This window comes from Gossypium arboreum, chromosome 9 (assembly GCF_025698485.1).
Source record: "Gossypium arboreum isolate Shixiya-1 chromosome 9, ASM2569848v2, whole genome shotgun sequence".
NCBI lineage: Eukaryota > Viridiplantae > Streptophyta > Magnoliopsida > Malvales > Malvaceae > Gossypium > Gossypium arboreum.
This window is the reverse complement of record NC_069078.1, coordinates 10,570,388-10,577,288: the sequence shown is the minus strand read 5'-3', so window position 1 is coordinate 10,577,288 and position 6,901 is coordinate 10,570,388. Positions and strand designations below refer to the sequence as shown.

The following is a 6,901-nucleotide window of genomic DNA, read 5'->3' as shown; positions in this document are numbered from 1 at the left end:
ATCCTAGTCTATTGGGGTTTCTTGAGACCTAGTTGCTTGAACATTTTAAAAGGCATGACGTTGATACTAGCCCCTAAACCAGCTAATGCATTATTAACATCTAAACTACCAATTAAGCAAGGAATCGTAAAACTCCCTGGATCTCTAGTTTCTACGGTAGCTTATTTTTCAGAATAGCTGAGCACACTGCGTTTAGCTCTACATGCGATGCCTCGTCCAACTTCCGCTTATTTGCTAAAAGCTCTTTTAAGAATTTCATTACGTTTGGCATCTACGATAGAGCTTCAATAAATGGTAAGTTAATATGTAATTTTTTTAAGAGTTTAAGGAATTTACCAAATTATTCATCTGAGCAGTGTTTCCTTGTCGCGTTGGGGTATGGTACATGAGGTTTATATTTGACATTTACTAATTTGTTTGTATTTTGATCTACCTCACCTTGACCTGTACTTACCACAGTTTCTTGCCACGGTTCTGGTTTAGGCTCCACAAATCCTTCTTCATTTTGAATATTAATTGTGTTGAGCTGTTCCATTAGGTTGGGTTCAGTATTACTTGGGAAACTACCTTATGGTCGTTCAGAGATTAGTTTGGAAAGCTAGCCTATCTGAGTTTCGAGTCCTTGGATCGACGCTTGTTGATTCTTAAATGCTGTCTCGGTGTTCTGGAAATGAGTTTCTGACACCGATATAAACTTTGAGAGCATCTCTTCTAGGTTCGGCTCCTTTTCCTGTTGGTAGGGAGGTTGCTGAAAACCCGAAGGATGTTGTGGTCTTTGATTTCCTTGGCCTCCCCATGAAAAGTTGGGATGGTTCCTCCAACCTGCATTGTAAATGTTACTAAATGGATTGTTTTGAGGTTGAGGATTATTACCCATGTAGTTTAGTTGCTCGTTATCCATGTTATGGGCATAAGGTTGATATTCCGGATGGTTTGTTCCACCGCTACTTACTTCGCACTGCATTACTGGGTGAACCTGTGAAGAAATAAGAAAACCATCAATCTTTTTATTTAAGAGTTCTACCTGATTAGAGAGCATGGTGACCGGATTGATGTTATAAACACCGGCTGTTTTTGTTGGCTTTGTCCTCATGACTTGCCACTGATAGTTATTCAGTGACATCTCCTTAATAAACTCATAGGCATCTTCAGGTGTTTTATTATTGATGGTTCCGCCAGCAGCTGCGTCAACCATTTGTCGAGTCGAAGGATTCAGACCATTGTGGAATGTTTGAACTTGGAGCCAAAACGGTAACCCATGGTGAGGGCACCTTCGTAGTAAGTCCTTGTATCTCTCTCATGCATCGTAGAGGGTTTCTAAATCCATCTGCACAAAAGAAGAGATATCATTACGTAATTTAGCCGTTTTAGCCGGTGAAAAATATTTTAGTAAGAATTTTTCGATCATTTGTTCCCAAGTAGTGATTGACCCTCGTGTTAACAAGTTCAACCACTGTTTAGCTTTGTTCCTCAATGAAAAGGGAAACAACCGAAGACGTATGGCATCATCAGAAATGCCATTAATTTTAAATGTATCGCATAGTTCTAAGACGTATGACATCATCCTGCAAACCATCAAACTGAACAAATTGTTGTATCATTTGAATAGTGTTAGGTTTTAATTCAAAAGTATTTGCAGCTACAGCAGGTCTAACTATGCTCGATTCAGTTCCTGTTAAAGAAGGTTTAGCATAATCATACATAGTGCGTGGAGCAGGATTTGATTAACCGCAATTGCAGGAGGTAGCTAATTGCCTTGGTTTTCAGCCATCTCTTCTGTTGGGGGTTGAGTATTGTCTTCTTGCTTGTTCTCAGTGTATCTTAAGCTTTGCGTTATTTCTATTTGGTTTCTACGAACTGTACGATCGATTTCTTCGTAAAAAAGTAATGGTCCTGACGGATTCATCATCAAGACTGAAGATCTCTTTGGTTTCTTCCTAGACTTGTTATTTTGGCTCCGAATCGGACGATTTATTCATTCAACTTGTTCTGTATAGATCTCTAAGTTATGTTATTATTCCTATTCAAGACTAATAATGTCTAATCCCTAGATTGAATAACCGAGACTTTTCTCTAATTAACACTCTAGGGTTGCATTAACTCGATCTATGGATCCCCTTATTAGGTTTCACCCTAAGTCGGCAAAATCTTGTCACCCTATATCTAGGCGCGTAATTAACTCCACTTAATTATGATAAATGTACTCTTAGATAGGGTCTATTCCTCCTCTGAATAAGAGCTTATCTTGAATCAGTATCCTGGGATATCAAAACAAGAATTAAGAACACATAATTAAGAACAAGTTAAATATTTATCATATAATTCAAAAAATAATAACAAGATTCATCTTAAGTTTCATTCCCCTTAGGTATTTAGGGGATTTGGTTCATAACTAAATAAGAAAACATCTCAGAATAATAAAGAATACAAAACATAAAGAAAACTCAGAACTCCTGAAGGGGAATTGAGGAGAGATCTTCAGTCTTGATGATAAATTCAGTTTCTGAGATGAATCAATCGGCTTCCTTGGAGTAATTCCTTACTCCCTATTCTATGTGTCCCCCTTTTCTTCCTTCTCTGGGGTATATTTATAGGCTTTGGAATGCCTAGAAGCCCTCAAAATTAGCCTTTTCGGAATTGAACTCAACTTGGGCTCGGCAGGGACACGCCCGTGGCACACGCCCGTGTTCGATTACTTCAGGCTATGCTCGAGCCTGCCAAATTGACATGGCTGTGTGGTCTGCCCGTGTGAGGAGGTCCAGGCCGTGTTGATTTCGTACTTTGGCCTATTTTCTCTATTTTTGGCCCGTTTCTCATTCCTTTCGCTCTCCTATGCTCTCCTAAGTATAAAACATGAAATTAAAGCATTAGGAGCATCGAATTCACCAATTCTAATGAGAAATCATCCATAAAATGCATTAAACATGGGGTAAAAATATGTATAATTTATGGTTTATCAGTATGGAAGTGTAAATGAAGCATGACATATATGCAACAAAGGAGCATGGTTAAGTATGAATTATTCTATGAAATGGTTATGAATCTTATGGTTGAATTATACTTATACGCTTTAGTAGTTAGACCAATTGTATTTGGCTTACTAAGCTCTTTGTAGCTTATTCTGTGTGATTACTATCTGTTTTACAGTTGTCGTAGCTACTGAAGGCTCGGGGATAGTCAAGGATCGTCACCACACTATCGATCTCATTTTGGTATTTTTGAAGGTGTAAATATTTTAAAGTATGGCATGTATAGGCTAGAATATCCATGTATTAAGTTTTGAATTGTATATATGTTAAGCTATGAGAGTTGGTTAGAAAATGGTATGTTTGTGTTAAGATTTGGTATAATTTTGAATGGGTTGTTGAATGATGATGAAATAGTTGTAATAAAGCATGTTTTGAGTATGAAATTGGCTAAAAATTTGTTGTATGAATGTTGCTTAGCATTGCTTGTAGGATTGACCCTTAAATGGGTGGCAAATTGGCTTAAATCAAGCTTGCATTATGCCACACGGTCAGAGGCCACGGGTGTGCCTGGTGGCCGTGTTAGTTTGGCAGTAACCTCTTAAAATTTGCACGGTTAGGGACCACGGGCGTGCCTTATGGCCGTGGGCTTAAGTCAGTAGCTAGCTATGTATCACACGGTCATGGCACACGGCCGTGTCTGTTGGCCGTGTGAAAAAGTCAGTAGAGGACCTCTTTTTGGCATGGTTGGATCATATGGGCGTGGCTTATGCCCGTGTAAGTCACACGACCTAGTCACACGGGCGTGTGGCTTTGATAGCTTTGAAATATTTGATTAAGTTCTAAAAATTTTGAATGAGTTTAGTTTAATCCCGATCTTTCCTAAATGTATATTTTAGGTCTCGTAGACTATATTAAAGGTTGAATTGTGAATGAATATCTATGTATTGATATTATATGATATCAGTGATTCTGTATTGTTCTGTAATGTTCTGTTTGTCCGATAACGCCCCTTACCTATTCCAGAGACGGTTATAGGATAGGGGTGTTACATTTTATTGGTATTAGAGCTATGGTTTAGTCGATTCTAGGACTGCCATAGCATATGTAAGTCTAGCTATACATTCCATATATATGAATCTATGATAGTGTGATGACTCCTGACATTGAAATGTGCTTTTGTATAGTAAATGGATCCCAATAGAGCCATAGCTGATGATGTTGAAAGCAATGCACATGTCCCCACGCAAGGGACAGTGCAAGATGATTCACAACCGACTATGAGTAGCTGTGATAGCGAGGCTAAGCAAGCCTTTTATCAGATGATGAATAAATGGTTTACCCAATACATTAGAACCAATTTGACTGTACAACAACCTCCACCCCTAGTTAATCCTTCTTAAATTCCTGTTATGACTTTCGTGAATCCAGTTCAGTCAAGTAGACCACCAGCTGGTAAGATTAGAAAGTATGGGGCTGAAAAGTTCCTAGTTTCCTCGAATGATGATGCTGAAAGAGCAGAATTCTGGTTGGAAAATACAATAAGAGTGTTTGATGAAATGTCTCTGTGTCCTAAGGAGTGTGTAAAATGTACCGTTTCACTTCTAAGAGATACGGGATACCGTTGGTGGAAAACTTTAATATCTGTGGTTCCGAGTGAGCGGATTACTTGGAATTTCTTCCAAGCTGAATTTCAGAAGAAATATATCAATCAGAGATTCATTGATCGGAAACGCAAAGAGTTTCTCGAGCTTAAACAGGGTCGTATGTAAACACTGTGGTAAAACACTGTGTTGGAAATATTCGATCTGAGAAACCTGAATGTAAACACTATGGTAAAAGACATCCGGGAAATTGTAGATTGAATGACCGAGCCTGTTTCTGATGTGGATCCCTGGATCATTTTGTAAGAGATTGTTCTGAACCCACTGAGCAAGAAAATGTATAGAATCCGAGATCGAGTAACACCTCAGCTAGAGGTAGACCTTCCAGAAATGCAAGAAATGCAAGTAGTGGTCAAAGAGCTACAGGGGATAGCATTGTTAGATCTGAGGCTAGAACACCTGCCAGAGCCTATGCTATTAGAGCTCGTGAGGAAGCCTCGTCTCCAAATGTGATTATTGGTACTTTTACTCTCTATGATACTTCTGTGATTGCATTGATAGACCCTGGATCAACACATTCTTATATTTGTATAAATTTAGTGTAGAGTAAGACTTTGCCTGTAGAGTCTACTGAATTCGTAATTAGAGTATCGAACCCCTTAGGCAAAAGTGTCTTGGTTGAAGAAGTTTGTAAGAATTGTCCGTTAATGATTCGAGGTATCTGTTTTCCTGCTGATCTGATGCTTTTACTTTTCGATTAATTTGACATAATTCTGGGAATGGATTGGTTAACTCTGCATGATGCTATTGTGAATTGCAAACGAAAAGTCATTGATTTAAGGTGTAAGAATGATGAAATAATCCAAATTGAGTCTAGTGATCAGAATGGACTATCAGCTGTGGTATCTGTAATGAAAATACAAAAATATGTGAAGAAAGGTTGTGAATCTTACTTATCTTATGTGTTAGATTCGAAAGTGAATGATATGAAAGTTGAATCAGTGCCTGTTGTCTGTGAATTCTCTGATGTATTTCCTGAAGAACTACCTGGTTTGCCTCCGATTCAAGAAGTCGAGTTTGGCATTGAATTACTACCTGGTACTACTCCGATTTCAATAGCTCCATATAGAATGGCTCCAACTGAGTTAAAGGAATTAAAATCTCAGTTACAAGAATTGACCGATTAAAGATTTGCTAGACCGAGCTTTTCACCTTGGGGTGCTCCTGTTCTGTTTGTGAAAAGGAAAGATGGCACAATGAGAATGTGTATTGATTACCGCCAACTTAATAAAGTGATCGTAAAGAACAAATACCCTCTGCCTAGAATTGATGATTTATTCGATCAGTTGAAAGGTGCGGCTGTGTTTTCAAAGATAGATTTGAGGTTGGGTTACTATCAGTTGCGGGTAAGGGACTCTGACATTTCAAAAACCGCTTTCAGAATGAGGTACGACCATTATGAATTTTTAGTTATGCCTTTCGGATTGACTAATGCACCTACCATCTTTATGGATTTGATGAAAAGAATTTTTAGACTGTATTTAGATCAATTTGTTGTAGTTTTTATTGATGACATATTGATTTATTCACGTGATGAATCTGAGCATGCCGAACATCTGAAAATAGTGCTACAAACTTTGCGAGATAAACAGTTGTATGAAAAGTTTAGTAAATGTGAATTCTGGAGTTGGTTTTCTAGGTCATATTGTATCAGCTCTCGGTATCCGAGTTGATCCGAGCAAGATTTTAGCTATTCTGGATTGGAAGCCTCCGAGGAATGTATCTGAAGTCCGCAGTTTTTTGGGACTTGCCAGTTACTACAGACGATTTGCAAAAGATTTCTCTGTGATAGCAACTCCGTTGACAAAATTGCTTTAGAAAGATGTGAAGTTTGAATGGTCTGAGAAATGTCAGAAAAGTTTTAAGCGATTAAAAGCTCTATTAACTGAAGCTCCGGTATTGGTACATGATCGCAGTGATTCGTAACAAGTAATAAATATTTATAATGAAGATCAAACCTAGACTAACTATTATCACGACGAAAAGGCAAGCGAGACCGGGATATCGTACCTAAAGGAGCCAAAAGTACTAGTAGTAAGTATCTTTTTATTATCTAGCCTAGGAATAAAAGGGTTTGTTTTAATTAACTAATTATTTAAACTAAGAACGCATAGAGAAAAGAATTGGGGAATTGATTTTGGGAAAATTGATTGACTTGAGACAATACCTAAGGAAAAATCCACCTAGACTTTACTTGTTATTCTGGCTCCGAATCGGACGATTTATTCATTCAACTTGTTCCGTAGAGATCTCTAAGTTATATTATTATCC

General features: G+C 38.0%; 1 non-coding gene across 1 annotated transcript; it reads left to right on the top strand.

Moving 5' to 3' along the window:
* Nucleotides 1-1,253: 1,253 nt before the first annotated feature.
* On the top strand, nt 1,254-1,360 carry LOC128281028 (small nucleolar RNA R71). The gene has a single exon (XR_008271245.1). It is a non-coding gene; the product is annotated as a small nucleolar RNA R71 (small nucleolar RNA).
* The last annotated feature ends 5,541 nt before the right edge of the window (nt 1,361-6,901 follow it).